Source organism: Lonchura striata, chromosome 6 (genome assembly GCF_046129695.1).
Source record: "Lonchura striata isolate bLonStr1 chromosome 6, bLonStr1.mat, whole genome shotgun sequence".
NCBI lineage: Eukaryota > Metazoa > Chordata > Aves > Passeriformes > Estrildidae > Lonchura > Lonchura striata.
In genome coordinates, this window is record NC_134608.1 from 38,387,946 (window position 1) to 38,407,183 (window position 19,238).

Consider the following 19,238-nt stretch of genomic DNA (forward strand, 5'->3'; position numbering starts at 1 on the left):
CGAACTTAAAGGGAAGATTAAAAAACTTAAGTTCAGTAGCATTATAAACTACCTATAATACTACACCCAAAGAGGTATAAAACCATCTCTGAATCAATCATAGAACATGGTGCATTTTCCACTTTATTCTTATGGCAGTGCAGTTATTTCAAATAAAAAGCTTGTAGATGACCGAAACTGCATGAATGGCTCAGCTTGCAAAAATACTTCATCGCATTATTTTTAAAGGAAAACAAGCAAATGCCTTGCTCAATACCAGAACTGGTGATTTCCAAAAGGAAGGCACAGGATTCAGGAGTACATGCATCTCTTGTACATCCAGATATAATTCAAGTCTCAGCCAGGAAGAACACTGAGCAAGAGGTAAATGAGGCATTTTTGGATGGATTTCAACTATTGGAGGCAGCAGTCCTCCATTCAATTTCTTGCTTGCATTCATTTATTACCAAAAATCACTTATTTCTTAAGTGGTTGCTTCAAGACTTACAATTTCATACTCAGATAAGTGCCCCAATGCACTGCATATAGACTATTTATATATTCAAAGACTGAATGAAACCTTAAACTCTACAATAATCACATAAGTGATTCATACTTCCGTTATCTAAATTAAATACAATCTACATGGGAACCTCTAAAATATCACAATACTATTCCAACTGTGGCTATTTTGGAAGCTACACTAGAAACACAGCTGACAAGGCATATATATTTATATAAACAAGGGTAGGACACACACAAAGCCATGGATGCCTTCTGTGCGTATGGAAGGACTCTGAATAATTCAGAATTCTAGAGAGAAGTCTTTCTGAGCCAAAAATCTCTTCAAATAAATTTGGTTTTCACATTACACAGAAAAAAAATATTATTTTTGAGTAGATGAATTTAAGTGTTCATTATACTTATAGACCCTTGAGCCCAAATCTCAGCCTTACAGAGATTTTATTTATAAAACTTCCATCAGCAACAATTGCTTTTTAAGACTTAATTCCAGAATATAAGAATAGGTAGAATTTCAGTTTCAGTAACCATCAAAGTTTTCCAGGAATGGATGCCAGCTCTTCATATCATCTATTCTTAGGTAAGCCATTTTAACCTTGGGAAGAAGTACTTACCAGTTTTGAGTAAGTTATCCCTTTCAGCTCTCTACCCCCTCCTACAAAAGAAAAAAAACAACAACAACAAAAAAGATAATTACAAATATTTTTAACTAGAGTTTGAAACAAAAAAATAATTTCAAATACTTGAAAAGTTGTAGAGGGAAGGGTTGGGACTTTAGAAGGGGGTTTTTGGTTAGTTTTTCTCCAGGGGAGCTGAATTTTATTTTTTTTTTTTAATGCTGAAGCTAACTATAAAACACCACTTTGAAAGAAAATCTGTTCGAAGTGGCAGGGAAAACTAAGAAGACCTAAACTTTAGTCAGGATTAAAATACAAACTATTACTGTCACTGGGGAGTGAAGTAATTAGAGGTACAAATTTTTCTAGTTCCATGCAAGGTCATTGTACCCCTCCCATGGAAGAAAGACCTTCTCTCCATTACATTTATTAAGATCTCTATCATAAACCCTGTCAGTTGCCACAGCTAAACATGATGAGGTTACCCACCCTAGACATTTGCCCACTATCTCTGCTAGAGGTTACACCAACACCCAAAGATGGTAGAGCAGGTGGTAGGTCAGCTCAGTCACCAGACTGAGTACTGCTGGGGGCTGAAACAAACAGCAGTGTAAACCAACATGGTGAGACACAAAAGGTGGAGCCCAAGAAGAGGCACTGTCCATTACTCTGCCTGGGTCATGGGTAGAACATTCTGTGGCACAGCAAGGTAATACCTGTGAAATCACCACATGAATCATAAAAAACTCATGAGTCAGAGTTCTAAAAAGATAGCTACAATATAAATGATAACTCATTTGTTCAATTACTTCGCCTGATGCTAAAAAACGGCTCCAAAATACTCCAAATTTTCTAGTAAAATACTGTAATATTAGCGTATTTGAAGTTTTAACTTCACAGCTAACCAGAGCTTTGGAGGTATTTCTATCCACACATAAGTCACCACAGAGCTAAAGTTTAAGCCCCAGCCTTATAAAAAGATACAGCAGTAGAAAGTCAGGATCATCTCTCTCTCATTGGAGACCAGCACAAGTGGAGGGTTTCCGTTTACAACCAGGAGAACCAAGTGCTGATGGCCACTGAGAACAGAAAAGAAAACAGGAAGCCTAATGCTGGCAGTGACAGTATTGTCAGTCTCCTAGCCTCAAATGTTACTGTGCATTTTGAACCACAGAATATTACAGATGATGTTTAATTTCAGAGCAATTTCAGGTAAGTTTCTGTAACATCCAGCTGCTACCACGACAGGTTATGAGCTGGGAAGTATGGACTGTTTTGAGGTTGTATTCAAAGTAAGTACATTCGCTCTGGCTGCTACAGAATTTTAAATACTGTTATTTTTGAGGGTGCTGAAGAGACAGGTATTATTCTCAAACTCTAGATGTTTCTATTTGGTACTAAAATCCTACTTGTCACCTCCACCTCCCACTATCAATCAGTCACTTGATTGGCCCAGAGACCTACAGAGGAAGCCCTTTCATCATGCAAGTACTAAGTGCCCTCTTCAACAAGCAACAACTATCTGTCCATGCTTATTAATAAAACTATAATAATAAAAAAAATCTAACTGCTCTAGATCACTGCCTTTGAAAAGCTAAACAAAACAGTCAGCACTACACATCTGCAAATGCAGTCTTATAATAAATAAGCACGATTTTTATTTAAAAAAAGAAAAATATCAATTTCCTTGTAACATAAGTACATACAACCTGAAAAGAAAGCTGTCACTTAAAAATAACAGCAACTGTTCCTTCCTTCCTATTTTCCCCCTACGTAGAGAGAGACTCGCCTCCGTAGCAGGACCCTAGCTCCACCAAGATGGAACTGTGCAGAATAAAGCTGCACAGTTACAAACCTTCAGATTGCATTTAACCTTGCTGCAACCTCAGACTCGGAAGCCAGGAGCTCCCAAGGACAGAGTTTAGAACACAAGGAGTTTAATCGTGACTATCCAAGTGAACCACTGTGTTGCCTTGGAGAAGTCACTTAGAGAGGACCTATATAGGGAATGGAAATACATTTGCATCCTCTTCTGTAGATAATTTACTGCAGGCTTTTTCTTTAGTGTTTAGAACAGGTTAACCTTTGAATGTCAAACCTCTGGCAACACAAAATTCTGCCCTCACGCAGGTATACTATTTTTACTAACATCCGTGCCTCATTTAGTAGAGAGGACAAGCACAAAGAATGAAGTAGCAATTGAATTTCTTGTAGTTCTGAACTTTTGATTTGTGTGGCTTTTTAAACTCAACATCTAAGCCCTATGACAAATAAAAAATTGGTTTCTTCATATGCAGTGCACTAATGAAAGCCACAGAAAAACTTGTGCCTGATACAGGCAAGTTTCCTTGAATAGAGAATTGAGACAGAGAAATGAAAAACAAATACCCAAGATTAGTAATCACAAGCATCTTAAACAGATATAAGTTTTCAACTGCTCTTAGCATTTTTATAGTAAGAACAGCATACGACCCATATCTGTAACTTTGGTTCTTGACAACTGCCTGTATTTGTGGATGCTGTGAATCAAGACAGAATAGTATTAATGAAAAAGGGATAAAGTCTGCTCTGTAGATGAAATGAGATTATTTCTTCTTCACAGCAAAAGCACATATAGAAACACACATTGCCTCTCTCATTCTCACTACAAAACACATTAGAAAGTTAGGATTAGACAGCTCACAATCACTCATATCAACTGAAGAGTTTAGCATTATACAGGGATTTTGTAACAAAAACTTCAGCAGAAATATATCACAAAATCTCAGCAATCCAATTTACTGAGGTAGCCTTTTGAAGGCTCTAGAAATATGCTGCAAACTGGCCAAGGTAGGGGCCTGCAAGGTTAAGTTGCAGATTATTACAGTACATTCTGTAATATTTTGGGAATGGGTTTTAAACCCCTGGTCTGGGAGTCAAATTAAGAGCACTGCCTTATTCCAAATATATATATATATGATCTATGATTAGAAAAGTTACTCATTTCATGGGGCCATTATGAAAACTAAGACTTCAAAACTCCTGTGTTTAAGGCTTAGTAGCACCTGAAGACATCAGAAAAACACATGGTGGTGAAAACATTTTAGCATACTGCACCTGAAAACTTAAGACTGTTTAAATGTTCATTATCTGTATATTAAGATGTCTGGTTATAACACTTATATACTTATTACTACTTTCAAGTTATACGATAAAGTTTATGCTACCAGAGACTCACTTGGAAAAACTGGAAAGAATTAAATGTCACATTCAGCAATTTTTTCTTTACATTCTTCCTAACTCTAGAAACTAGCAAATGTTTATTGTCAAACCATGGAACTCTATCCATCTATATCATGTTACAATATTTAATTATGCATCTTATACTTTTTGCCAAAAGGATCTCAGTGTTGTTCAGTACACAGAAAAAAAAAAAAAAGACTAAATGCTGTGCACAGGCAATTGTGAACCTGATATCTTTTCACATTTCAGAGAATTGCTCTACAATATGAGGGTAAAGCATTATTAATTTTGTGTGTGTCTGTGCACAAAATATACACCACACAGAAGGGATTCAGAGTTTTTTTCTTTGGACTTTTGTTTTTAGATGTGAACTCATCAAAGCAACAGCTCTCCCTCCCATACTTGAAAGACATCCTGGATATAGAGAGCACTCTACCACTATCTTCTAAGAAAACAAGTCATGGCAGACACTTTACTGTGATTTTCAAGTCAGCAACTCATATTCCTTCACAGGGCAGGATTTCTGCAGTCTTAAGAAGACACAGGCCAGACAGGGTATATAACCAATTTCATATATTATTATAAGGCTCGTGTTTCGATGACCATCATTAGTGGTGCTGGTGCTGCTGCTTCTGTGACAAAAACAAACCTCCTTTGTGGCAGTGCACAGAATCTGACCTTCCTGTTGTGCTGCAGCTGGGAGAATTCCCAGTCAGCCCCAGGAACACATGCCAAGCAGGTGGTAAAGGGACCAACAAGATTGCTCAAGATAACTAAGACTGCACTGAAGTGTAGAAGTCATGCCTTCCAATTTGTCCATCTGTACAACTGCTCTCTCCTCCTCATTCCTTATCCCCACACACTACTGATAGAATAACTCTTCCCAAACTGGTCAAGGAGCCTGGATTTTCTGCTCATGCATGCAGACAACTTATAGGATTCAAAGTACAACTTCAGTTCTACCTAAAAGTTTTTCTGCCATGAAGCAAATGCAGTTTGGAGTTTAAGACACCTAAAGCCGACTTCACTTGGGGATAGATTGCTTCACCTTCCCTGAAACACTTTATAAAACCATCAAACTAAGTTTAAATAGAATTGTGCAACATCATCATTTGTCTTTGCAGAAGCAGTACTATATTTAACACATACAAAATGAGCTGGAAGACTCATTACTGTTTAAAAGACCAACTCTAGTGTAAAGATAAAACCACCTCACAAGCTGATTCTTAAAATATCAGCCAAAACTTGCCATGGCACCAAACACATGTAAACAGTTGACAATTACCCTCTTAGCTCTTGTCCTATGACTACAACTACATTGGGCATTAGTAATTCTTCCTGAACACAGTCTTTCCCAGCATCTTGGGGGTGGGAAGGAGTATGAACTCTCACCCTCTGGCAAAATTATAAACTACATTGGGCCTTGTAAAAAATTAGCACAAACATGTTTTCAAATCTCAGAATCATCTGTCACTTGAGCAGATTTAAGATATATTGCTCTCCACTTTTTACCTGTGCATAAACCCTTCTTCTTTGCACAGTCTTAGCCTATTTATTGAATCAGAGAAGCCTCTCTAACCTATGATCATTAGTAAGCCTGGAAGATGTTCTTTCTGACTTGGTACCAAAGATTCCCCATTTAACCTAACATTCATAAAACTGCCATCAGTAAAATTCTCCTTTTTGTACCCAGACACCAGTGTACAAGGATGTTTTACAGCACTGTCGTATTCAGAAGTTCTAGTATTGCAGAACCACTAAGCCTCACTTTGCTCGGCGAGTTACTTTTCACCAGGTTCTAGGTGCACACAAAATCATCTTACATGCAGTGTGGCTAATTTCTTGCTCGTGTAAAAAAAGTTGAATGACCTGGATTTTTATTTTCAGTGAATTACTTTCCAGAAGAACTGTTTAGCTAAACACACATGAAGAGTAGTAATAAGGTCTGTTAGTTTATCTTTTACTAACAGTGCAACAGCAAAGTTCATATTTGAAGTGGAGAGCTGAGGAATCTTTTGCAAAATTAAAATATTTACATGATGTGAAGGTATAAATCAGCAGAAGGCAGAGTGTTTTGCATTTGTTTCTAAAAATGTTTTACTGCATTATTTGATATTCCATAAAGTTGCTGGAAACCTGGGTTATTTGGGATTTTTTTAAACATTGTTCAACAATTTCATTTCAAAAATATGTCAGTTAATCTGTTAAGTCTTAAAATTATAATTTTTCCTTTTTGAATTATTTTCAAGTATTTACAAAGTATATATACCACTGGGAAGGAAAATAAGATCAAAGGTCAACAAAAAACAGAAGGAGCTGTCCCCTCCTAGGTGTAATAGTCCACTGTTTAGGTCTCAAAGTTTATAAGAAATGCAAAGGGAAGTTATTTGAATGTTTGTGCTTTATGGTTTTGTTTTGTTTTTTAATGGTATATCTAGCAAAATCAGTTTAATTAACCTGTATTGTTCTTAACCAGTGTTGCAAATTTCGCATTCCAGTCCCTGAGAAGTTCCTGCCCTCCTTTCATACTGCAGAGACAGAGGACTACTTGGAAAAAGTGGAGGAGAGGGAGTTGAGAGGAGGAGAGAAGACTGTTTCTAGAAAGAACACAGACGATAAATCCTAATAATTGATTTAACAATCAAAGATGCAAGGAACAAGAAAAAAATTTAAAAACTCTACCCCAGTACCTATTAAACTAATTTTCCCCCTGAAATTCCATTATGAAGGGAGGGATCTCTATTCCCAGTTTTATCCTTTTAAACATGAGGAGAAATTTCTTACTGAGTGCAAACCCTTTTTCCCCTCCTAGCAACCCACTTTATCTTAGAAAGAACTGGCTTGTGGGAAAGATATATTAGTGAGGCAGAACTGCCTTAAGAGTTTTGGTATGAGGTCCAGAGTACAAAAGACGATCTGGGTAGTGTTGCAAGACTGCAGGCATGAAGTGCAAAATTAGAGGTACCTCTGACTATCTCTGGAAGTGCAACTGCACTTGTGATGGAGAGAACCTCAGGTATGTGCACGTCCTGCTTATACAGATTATTCTTTGAATTTTATTTACCTTCCAGAGACGTTCAGAGGACACCAAAAAAATGTCAGAAGAGCAGCCAATGCCTCAACGACACAGCCACGACACTCAAGGACAGTCTTGGCCTTCCATTACCACGGGGAAAGAGCTGCTGTTACCGCAGTCGGCCAGCAGGGGGAAATGCCAAACAAGTGAAGATTAAAAAAAAAAGTTAAAACACTAAACATGAGGAATAAAATTCGGCAAACCACACACATCTCCTCAGTCGAAATGGAAGGAGGAGATTCTGCTCTCAGAGAGGGAAAGCAGGATAAATGAAGTATATATGATTCCTCTCTAAATTCTGGAAGAATGCTTTGAAACAGGGAAAGTGCAAGTCCAAAACACAAGCAAGTAAAGGCAAGCTCTCAGTTTCATGTTAGCACAGAGTGAATGCAAATCAATTAAAGTCTTCCTACATCTAGCGTTAAAATGAAAAGCAAAACATTGTGACTAAACAACCGAGAGGACTAAACTGAAAGATTATATATTTTGAAGGACTATCCAACATGAATATATAGTATAAATTAATTTATTTAAAGTGAGCAGACATATTCTAGAAGATCATTCTGCATTACAGAAAACTTCATATTACATTTATACAGAATCCTAAGAGTCCAGACTTTTTTTTTTTCCCAAAGAAATTTCAGAACAGCAGGGCTCCAATTAAGACCCTGAATTTCCTTCTACCTTATAAGTATTATCTATGCAGCATTTCCATGCTTACAAAGTATAGTGAAAATTACTTAAAGTGAGTGTTGGTTAAGTGAATAAATCTAGTGTTAAATGCACTTTGATGAAGGGCAACTTGCATGTAACAGACAGGAAAAAGATACAATTCCACAATGTGTTTTAAAATTAAGAAATAAAAAGGCAAAATGTGATAATTTGTTGAACAAAGAAATTTAACAGGCATTTCCAATGAAGAAAAAAAGACAAGCCCTGCAATCACAAGGGCTTTCTGTTTAAAATATCACTGGCTGAGAATCACAAGGAGCAGCAGTGAGATTTTCAGTGACAGATTTAGAGAGATTAGCTACACAAGCTTCTACTGATGTTACTGTTCCACAAATATCAGACAGAAGCATGTACACATGTAATAACATGCAAACATTTAAAAATGCACATGTATTGTGATATGGCAGGGTACCTTCAAATAACAGGTAATATTTTATAGTTCTTTATATATAAAGTTCTTTCAAAATCAGGTGCTGTATTTCCAGTAAAACCCTTGTCTCAATGTGTCCATGAAAGCTAAATGCAGTTTGCTAAGCATGCACAAGGAAAGTTTAGACTATCAGTATATCCAAAGACCTAAGTGAAGCCCAGTTCTGCTCAAAGTTTATAGTTCTACCTTCAGTTTCTTTTTTATTATTTAGCCTGCAGGCTAAATAACACTCCCAGAGTCAGCTAATCCAGCTGGCCAAGGAACTCTCCTTCATGTCCTCTTCCAGCTGAGAGGTCCTACCTCCAGCAGTCCTCACTTTTTCTGGGAGGAATGGCGGCTGAGAGGGTGTCACACTCCACACAAAGTTTAAGTGATTCACAGATTGGTCAGGGAAACATCATGCACAAGCTCCACCAGTGGAAGCACTGTGCTTCAGCAGAAGAGACCTTCCTTCCTTCAGCAGCTATCAAGTTCCAGTGTGCTATACTGGATACAGGATTGAGCACTTTGCTGATTCTTGTTAATTAAAACTATCATCAAGAAGTGACCTTTCACTTTCCCCACATGGTCAGAAATTTGGCATGTGAGCTACATTTTCAGTGACAGAGTCACATTTGAACATCATTTTCATTTTGAAACAGGAAGACCTACAGAACAACTAGGGGTAAAGATGCATCCGAGTTTGGCAGTCCTGAATTCTTTCTGTTCTGCTTGTTACTCAGGCAGAATAGATATCACTGTTCTTTTCTGTGTAGCTTCATTATGGAATAGGTATTCTTTAAATACCAAGATTAAGCCAATCTATACTGACTTTGCTATGGTCAACTTTTGTGTCAGTATACTGCAACAGGTACTGGCCCACACTTAGTCTGTCAAAGTCCTTATAATAAACTGGACTTCTCAATTTAATTATTTTATCACATATATTAAAAAGAAACCATTTAATGTATATGAGGTACAGTAGATAAAATTGAAAATTAGCTGATAATACACATTCTTGTACTCTGTACTTTACGATACTGAAAAATACTTAAAAGAATATTTATAAGAATATAGGAGTTCATTTCATCTTATGTGGAGCTTCCATTTTAACAGGAAGCGACATGGCTCAAAATGAGAAACTACACATAAATTCTTGCCTTTACAACACTACAGAAAACTTGCTCTAATATGTTAGGCTTCTAAATTATTGCCAAGAGACAATATTAAATGATTTGTTAGTGAACAGATGTTCACACGAAAAAATATCAAAAGAACAATCATTTGTTTCTTAATCTGTCTTCAGATTTTACAAACAAGAGGAAAAAGGTAATGCTTCTCACCGCTAAAAGTGATCTTTTTTTCTAGAATGAATACTGGCAAATCAACTTGACAAAGTTCTACACAAAACAGTCTCAGACTTTTGTCAGGTGCTCTGAACTCTGAAAAGGTGGCTGGGACCCTCTGCTGCTATCTGACAGGTATCACATTTTCCTCTCTTTTTGATTATAACATCTGTTCTAAGTACAGCCTGCTTGCATTTAGTAAAAACCATTCTCATTCTATATTTGCATTCAATTTGCTTTTTAGACAAATTTATTTCATTTTCACCAGCCATTATTTCTGTAAACCATGTTGTCATTTTGGCATTCCTGAGCACAAAGACCAGCAAAGAAAGGAAAAAAAAAAAAAGAAAAAAAGACCAGCTTGGGACCCTCCAACAATAACTACTGTATTCCCTGTGTAGAGATTAATTAGATAAGTATCATGAGTTTTTAGTTTTGTGTACTGATAAATTATGATAGCGCATGTAAAGGTATCAATATGTTTCACACATAGCCTAAATAAAAAGGCAGTAAACAGAATTAGGTAAAACATGCTTGTTTGAAACTCTGAACACAGCAGAATATTGAAAGCTCCTTTCTCTCCCCCTCCATCCCAAAATAAAAGCGTGAGTGAGAAGGGATTTCATTACATTCTTAGAAGTGTGAGAAGCGAAGTCAAAGGCAGCGGTGGCATTCAGCATGCAGGCTGTACACACTGCCGAGCACGTCACGCTGACACAACACGCTGCCGGAGCGATCTGCCTTCCCAAGGCCTACAACGCACTGTCGCTAGGCCTAAATCAGGTAGCTCTGTGTGCAGTGCTGCTGCAGATGAGCAGGAGTCCCCCCCTTCTCCCCATCTCCTTAGATTTAACTACCAGATTGTTCCAGCATCAGCTTTTTCTCTCTGCTTCCTTCAGCTGTAATGACTGTATTTAAAAAGACGACAGCATCACAATTTACTGTGAAAGATTTGGCCCTAATTTTTTCCTTCTTTACTAGACCAGCTCCCCTGCAGCTTCTGAGCCATTGTCAGCTGTTGTTTTTTGTTCCTTGAATGCAACAGGACTTGGCCTGCCAGGCTGCATCACTGTTTTCACAGCACACCTCTAAGAGGACGAAAATCTCCTCTTCCCTGCTTCCTGCTGAGCACTGTGAATATTTGGATTTTTTCTTTCTCCCAACAGATACACAAGTCCAACACTGTTGAATATTCACACATTCCTCTCTTTCAACACCAATTCTTTCTTTCCCTGTTTATTTTCATACAAAGCTATTAAATGAAGGTGTAACTAAGCTGTAGCCTAAGTACCTCAGAAGTTTTTATAGAGAACTTGATTCTTCTGCCAAGGTAGTCCTATTCTGACAACTACTTTGAAGCATTTACTTTACTTAATGCAGCATTTTCCTGCTCTTAGGATTTCTAATCTAAGCTGTAGCTTTGCAATACTCATGTTCAGGACAAAGAATTTTGTCTCTGTAAGTCATGAACTTTCTCATCAGGCAAGATGGAATAACGGTGAGATAAACCCCACATTTTCTCATAGCTTTACCCTGGATGACACCCAGGTGAACTACTCAGTGCAACACAGCCTCATGGGACTGACACAAAACTACTGGAGAAACACAATAGCATCAACTAAAGTATAAATGAACTCCCAAAATTCATCTTCACCAAGCCAAGCAAAATGGGGTAACCTTCTGGAGGTCAAACATATATCAGAATGCTGCATTAAATAAATAAATACACACAAAAAAAAAAAATCACCAAGACTTAAAGGCAAATAGAGATGCAAACTTTTCCTGAACACTGGAGGTAAAAATTGACTCCATTTTTTTCTTTAAAAAATTTAATTCTACACTCAAAAAAAAGTATCAACATGAAATCTAAAAAATCACCAGTTTATTTCTTCCAGGTATTAGTTCAGCTCAGTTCAAAGAGAAAAGATTTTTCTAGGCAAAAGTAGAGTTTCCATAGTATATACAACTTTTAAAATATATATTTAATTACTTAAACAGTGATTTAACCAGCTCATTGCAATGGAAACCCTGACAACACTTCAGAAAACATTTATGGCAGAGTCCTAATGAAGTATTAGACAACAGCCTAAACAAAAAAAGATGGACAAGTGAGAACAAGTTTATATACACACCTTGGAAAGACCTGTTTTCTATTCTCCATTACAGATTTGTTTTCTGATCTTAGCAGCTGTTTCCTTCTCTCTATTCTGCACAATATACCTCAACTAAATTACAAGTTGTGTTTCAGTCCCTTGTTGTTCAAAAATCACTTTCCCTAGAAGGAAGGAAAAGAAGGATGGCACCACTCCCCACACTCTTTTCAGTCCCCTCTGCTGCAAAAAAAACATATATGCTTGTCCCAGACAGAAGATATTTAGGTTCCCAAAGCCAAACATGAGCATTTTACAGAATGCTAAACCCAGAGGTATTTAATGTTTCAGAAGTCACTCCCAGTGAGTAATAGTCCCTCTCGTCATTTTAAGCTGTGCTAAATGGTATATTTTCAAATCATCTATTGGAGAAACAGTAAAAATTGCAATTATTTTAGCCCTTTCTATTTTCTCAAGTTGCGTTACCAAGCACATAACATCTGGCACAAATTCTGTGAGGGAAGAGACTTGTACCTCATCCTTTCATACACTCTACAGGCTCCAGTCCTGGAAGAGGGCAGAATGGTAAGAAATAATTTGTTTTCTGAAGAAGACAGGAATGGTTGCTTCCTGAACAGACCAAAGGACCTTGGGATCAGCAGTAGCATGTGTTGCCAATTTCTGAAGTTCATTTGACTTGACTCTGTCAAGTCACTTTAAGAGCTTAATCTTCCAAATACAAAATAATGAGACCTGATTTACAACAGTGCAAGTATTTATTTCTTGGCTTTGTATGTTTTTAGAAGTGTCTGTTCACTAACACACAAAAACATGCTTTGTCCAATTAGAGACCAACAACCAAAGAAAGCTTCAGCTGCTTAACTTCATGAGTTACAAAACCAAAACACAGTATTCAGTCTTCTCATTCATGAGCATCAAAAACTGCCAGTCTTACTTTTCAAAAATCTGTTTTAAAGTTCTTACTTAAGCATTCATGGTAAGAGCAATTTTTATGAATTAAACTTTTTGTGATTATTAAGTTCCTGTTGCAGTCACACAGTACACTAGAGACTGTTCAAATTCTACAACAGCTTAATACTAACCTACTAAAAAAATATTTTTTCTACAACTTGCAAAGCATCACAAGCATGCACCCACACAAGAGTACAAAGTGCTATGAACTCCTGAATACAATAATGTGAAATTGTAATTCAAATTACTAAAGGCAATTACAAATAGCAAGACGTTGAAGGAGGATTGATTCCCCCAACAATAACCTAAATCACCTAGATATCTGAAAATTTGTATAATCCATGCACACTGAGCAAAGCTGAAGTAAAGGATGCAATTCCTACAGCAGGTAAATCAGCACTACCATGTGTTGCCAAGTTCTGAACTAGTTCATTTGAATATCCTCTGTCAAGTTACAGTCTGGATGTCACATCTGCATGTTCCTACATGACACATTAGTCTCCTTGTCCTCTGGCTACGAGTCTTCTGGACAGAAGTGTCTGTTGTAGCCCTTCTTCCTACCCTCCAAATATAGGAATGAACACTCACACACTACTGTTTGAGTTCAATTATTTAACACCCAATCAATACTTACAGCAGCAAAAGAAAGGTAAATTCATATATATAGAAGCATGATATTCAGAAGAAGCATTACTTTCAAGCAGTATTTATTCTGTGAGAGTATCTGCTCCCTGTGTCCTAACAATTCAACTAGTTAATACAAACTTCCCCCATAATCAAATTAAGATATTCTAGTTAGACAAGGAGTAAACCTAAGAAAGTTAACAGCTGCCGTTTGCCTGACAGTCAAACTGCCTTAAAACTCATTGATATCAATGCTAGGTGAGTGAGAAGTTTTGAGTTTCAAATCAGAGTATTAAAGTAAAAAAATTAAAATTCCATCACAATAACAAAATGAGTAGAGGATTCTTGTTATCTATTACAAAATAATATCACAGCTGACCATAGTAAAAACATCACAGATTTGGTTAAAAAGACAAGACAAGGACTTCCACAAACTGAAAGAGAAAACTGAAGAAAAGAGGCTGGGATGAGGCAGGATGTAGGGACAAATTATAGAGGCAGAAATTAATTATATCACCCTTTGAAGGTGATATAATTCATGATACTATGATTACAAAGCACTGGCCATTTAAACAAGAACCCAAAACATAAAAAACAAAACCACACACACACAAAGAAAAAAAAAACCCAACAACAAAACCCCACATTTCTAAGGAACACTCTCTGCCAAGTATTCATATAAAAGATTGCAATCTTAATGAAATGAAGCTTTTGGACATCCAACTTCAAAGCAAATGAAAAGAGATGCTGGGAGATCTACATCTCAAATACCAAAATGTTCATACACCATATTTGCAACAAAAACAAAAGGAAGCAAACCCATTAGTATACCTCACACCACCTTATAGAGCAAAAGCCATGAGAGGACCTACACAAAAGTAATACAGAAAATAAAAAGAAAGAAAACATTGAACCGTCAACAGAGAAGTTACCACAACAAGGACTGGGGTTAAGCCTGTGAACATACTTTTAACTTATCTGGCAAATAGGAAGGCTGCACACATTGTGATGCTTTCCATCATTTCAGATAGCTGTAATTAAACTTCAGAGAGTATAGGGGATCTGGTAATACCAAATGACTGGTTTTCATTTGTCATTTTGTTGTCCCAGGTCAAGAAGTTCAAAATAATATACTCAGAGGAAAAAATAATCTAGCTATAAATATACAACAATGAAATTAAACTAGGCATGACTACTTATAAAAAAGATTTCAAGATTACTGCAAGCAAGCAGTTAACTCTAAGCAGCAAAAAGTCTGAGAAAAGTCTCAGAAGGTATTAGAAACAGAATAGAGAAAAAACAGGGAACATTCTGCTGTGATGCGTGCTGCACATCATTCTGGCTGCTTCACCTCAAAAAAGGGAGAAACAGAAATGGTACCAAGAGGAATGACTACAAGACAATATGTTTAAAATGAATGAAACTATTTTTTTCTTGCACCAAGCTATCCCACACACAGAAAATGCAGGTAAACTGCACAGAACTTGCTGCTGTGAAACACTGTGTAAGCCACAGATATTTATAAATTAGTTCAGAAAGGCAGCAAATCCACCTATAAATAGTTTTGATGTTGCTATTCACAGTGCAATAGCCCAAATGTAGCTTCCATATCAGACAGCAGCTAAACAACTGTCAGAAACCTACTGTTAATATTTCAGCGGCTGACAGAATGCACCCATTTCCTACACTGTTCAGTCAGCTGCTGCTGCTAGGCACTGATAAAGGCAAGATGCTGGATTAGATGGACATTTGGTCCAGCAGAGTATGTTAGTTCCTATGTTTAATCACATTGAGCAGCCATGATGGTATATGTCTTGGTTTGTTTTGGAAATTTGTTTTCTGGTAAATAAACCAGGTAAATAAATAAATTCAAGCACATAACGTTAAAAGCAGAAATTGCAGCTTATGAAGCAGAAATCATATTGGTTTGTGCAACATAATGCACCACTGAAATAAAGCCATAAGCAAGTACTGAAGGCTATAGAGTTTTTTTGTTTTTATATACCCCACCAGATTGATGAAAAATTCTCCTCCAAGCCCCTCACCAATTAGGGTGTCAATGGAAGGAGACTCAGGAAGTCTCTCCTAACTGAGAAAGACTCAAAGTTGGAAAGCAGCACTAAACATAAGCCATGGATATTTGCTGCAAAAACTGCCAAGACCCATTTAAGACTGGCAAAGATTTGGCATCCTCCCAGCTGACCAGAGTGAGATCTCCTGAACCAATGGATTCAAAAGGAACATGTAGATCAATGTCTGACTCCTCTCCAAGAAAACTGAACTTGTTTCAGGTCCTGCCTGACCCTGGAAGAGTGCAGGATGCTCTCTGTTTTAATAAGGAAATCTAGGTGAAAAAGTAATACTGTCACAGAAAATGCATAAACTCAAGCTGAGGCCCAGGACAAACATCGAACAGAATTCTGCTAGAAGTATTGCTAATCCTGCTAGAAAGCACTGCCTAAACAATTTGGTGAATGTCTGCCTTCTCATCACTGTCAGCTTCCTTCTCTTCTGACAGATGAGCTTTTGAGGATAGCCAAACTGAAAGCCATGTAGGATAAACAAGCAGGTCTCAATCTGTGGGAAACAGAGAAGTTTCATTTTCTAAAGCCCAAAATTACAACAGGTCTGGAAAACAAAGCAAGTGTCCAGTATATAAAACCTTCCAGTATTGCTGTAGGCAGTAAGATGAAGATGAACATACCCAATAAGCTTATCATCTTTACCAGGAACAAGAAACTATCAAGGATAAAAACATGCAAACAAACGAGAAGCAGCTTTATGAGCAGTTTCATGAACTCACAGATATTGCCTCAATGAGATTATTGCTCATCTACACTGTTGAGAAAGCTGACCACAATCCAGTTTATATGAGAAAGATGCAGTTTACATGAGAAATCCCTTAAGTCACATAAAAGGACAAGAAACGAATTTCAGGCAATGCTATTTTTTTCCCCTTCATTTCACGTAAGGGCTATTATAATTTTGTTATTTAAATAACTATCTCCTTACAGAATCATACAGATTGGTTTGGGGGTCTTTCACTTTGTTTTGCAAGGGGAGGTATCATCTAGACCAGTAATAGCATTGGAATTGGTCTTGCTGAAAGAAAACAGCAACACAATGCCCTTATCATCCCATAGATGTTTGTGCAAACTACACCAGCAACAAACAGCACTACAAATTAACAATTCAAAGAAATTGGCACTCTTGTTTGTAGTTGGGAACTTTTTATTTACTTTGTGTTTTCTCACTCCAAGCTGACTTAGGCTCAATGTTTCAGGTTGAATTTGTTGGTATCTCTGAGAGAAACACAGGAAGATATAATCATGTGTGTGTACTGAGTTTATTCATGCTTCAGTACTACTGTTAATCATCCACGAGGCAGCATTTCTTCTCTATCCCACCAGCAAATCCATCAGACATGCATAATTTGTCTTCCTGATACATAACTTGGAAAGTTTTCTTCTCAAGTGCCCCATGTTTCATTAAGAGTCACTTCTAGTGTACTTCCAACAGTTCCTCTCAAATCTCATTCACACTTTTTGCTCCCAATAAAAAACAAATGCTTATCCTCTTGCTCTCCTCTCAAGTTCAAGGTGAGTTTCTGCTCTTCCCTCATATCTACTTCTTCAACTACTACACAGGAAAACTCCATTGAGTCGCATACATTCCAAAATACAGGCGTTTTGATTTGTCTTCTTCCTTCTCACACACTAGGTTGCACAGAGATGGAGGAGCAACTGGAAAACTGTACAGATATCTCCAGATTTATCCACATTTGCCTGCAATTCCAAGCACTGGTCCTAGTGATGATCAAGGCTGAGCTTCCCAGTGCAATACAGTTCCCATGAAGTTGCATACTTCACATTTCAGTGACACTTCTACAAAAAGCAAAACTGCTTTCTTTTGCAATACAAAGAACAAGAATTGAAAGTCTTCTCTCTGAGGAATGCAGTGCCAGCTAACAATGTCTCTTTGGATCTCAGGCCTTTAATACCACGGCAATATACCCTGCCCGGAGATTTATTTTACAAACATTTCATTAAGCAGTGGTGATGTATGCAGGACTAATTGCACATGAACAGAAGCACGTCAATCACTGAATTGTTAACACAAGATACTTTCTGAAATTTCATTATACCCATCTATAAATCAAGATGTGACCAAAACAAGAATCCTACTTCACAGAAGTCACACTGCAGAGTATGAGACATAGTGGTTACTTAAACTGTCTTGTGTTTGGCCTTGAAGCTGTCTCCACAGTTACAGAGTAGAGATGTCACAACATACAAATAGTTCAGTAAAGACACTGTAGTAACCCAGCTTACTGATGAAAGACAACTCCAGGCTTATGCAGAAACAGTCTCAGAACAACTCTTAACGAAACATGAGAGTGGCACATGCCAAAGTTTCTGTGCTCGACAAATACTCTAAGACAACAGTGAAGATCACCAGCAGCGACATTAAGGGCTATAGCTGGAGATACTCCAGAACAAGAGATATGCATGTAAATGATCATGATTCAACATCCCACCAGAGCTCAAGAGCTAAACAACATGGGTAGTCTCAGACATGGGCTTCTAAGCAAGAGACTCACAGTTTTAAGTGAGCCGTTTACAATAAACAGCACGGCATATAACAAAACAGGAGTCATACTTTTCATGTTTGTACTGGAACATAGGTCCCTTATTATGCAGCACTAAGAGATAGTGGAAGCAACACTGGACCCAGCCAGGTGTGACAGATGCAGAAACTTGAGTATTGCCAACTCTGCTGATTTTTCACTTGGAAAAGGCATTTTTACAAATTAAGAAGTTATCTGTCCCTGAACAGTACTCACTTGGGAGGATTGAAGAATTCTGCACACATAAGCTGTACACAAAATAGTTTTAACAAGCAGTTAAGACTTCAGCACTGACGACACTCATTACTCAGTACTTTTGCTGTGCACTGAACCATTCCACCCAACTAGACCTGTAAAATTCTTTGTATCAAACTTAAAGTATGGCACAGAAACAGGGATGGTATGCAGTAAAGCTACTGGTACCTCATTCATATGCAGGACATAGTACATACGGGAGGTGTTTTAGAAACAATCATACCTACATGATAACATGCAATTGCTTGTATTAATACATTGCAACAGAGCTAGAAAGGCTAGAAAGCTAGAAAGAGATCTGAGGACAAAATTTCAACAGCAACAACTACCACCACCATCTTTCTTCTCTTTTTTTCATGTTCTGCAGAACTTAGGACTTTCTCTTTGCACCAGTGGTTACCCATGCAACTCAGATTTTACTGGATTTCATATTTATCATTATCTCCCCACATATTAGAAGGTCTCCCATTCTGATTCAAGCCTTTATTTTTCCTTCAACCCAAGATAACCAAAAAAATATATCCAACACCTTAAAAAGAAAAAAAAGTACCCTATTTATTTGTACAACCAGTTTTACAAGAATCTCACCTCCATCGGGACAACAGTACCTATTTGCACACCACCCATACTTAATCAGTGTATCAGTTTTAGGCTCACTTTTGTTTACAATATAGCAACAATAAGGATATGATGAATCAAGCAGACAGTTTTCAGTATTAAACACACAAGGGAAGGCCTCCCTTCCTAGTTTAAGGTCTTCAATAAAA

At 37.3% G+C, this 19,238-nt stretch overlaps 1 protein-coding gene across 18 annotated transcripts in view; it reads right to left on the minus strand.

The window, feature by feature from the left end:
• The window catches only part of PHF21A (PHD finger protein 21A), a 123,632-nt gene that overhangs the window by 91,298 nt on the left and 13,096 nt on the right, over positions 1–19,238 (minus strand). For 16 of the 18 annotated variants that reach the window (XM_021533412.3, XM_021533410.3, XM_021533413.3 and 13 more), the window contains one exon: positions 1,116–1,156. The exons of 1 other annotated variant lie outside the window; for it this stretch is intronic. The gene's annotated coding sequence lies outside the window, so the exon portion shown is untranslated. Of the gene's footprint in view, positions 1–1,115; positions 1,157–7,404; positions 7,444–19,238 lie in introns of those variants that run through there. One more of the 18 variants, XM_077784166.1, reaches the window with a different exon arrangement.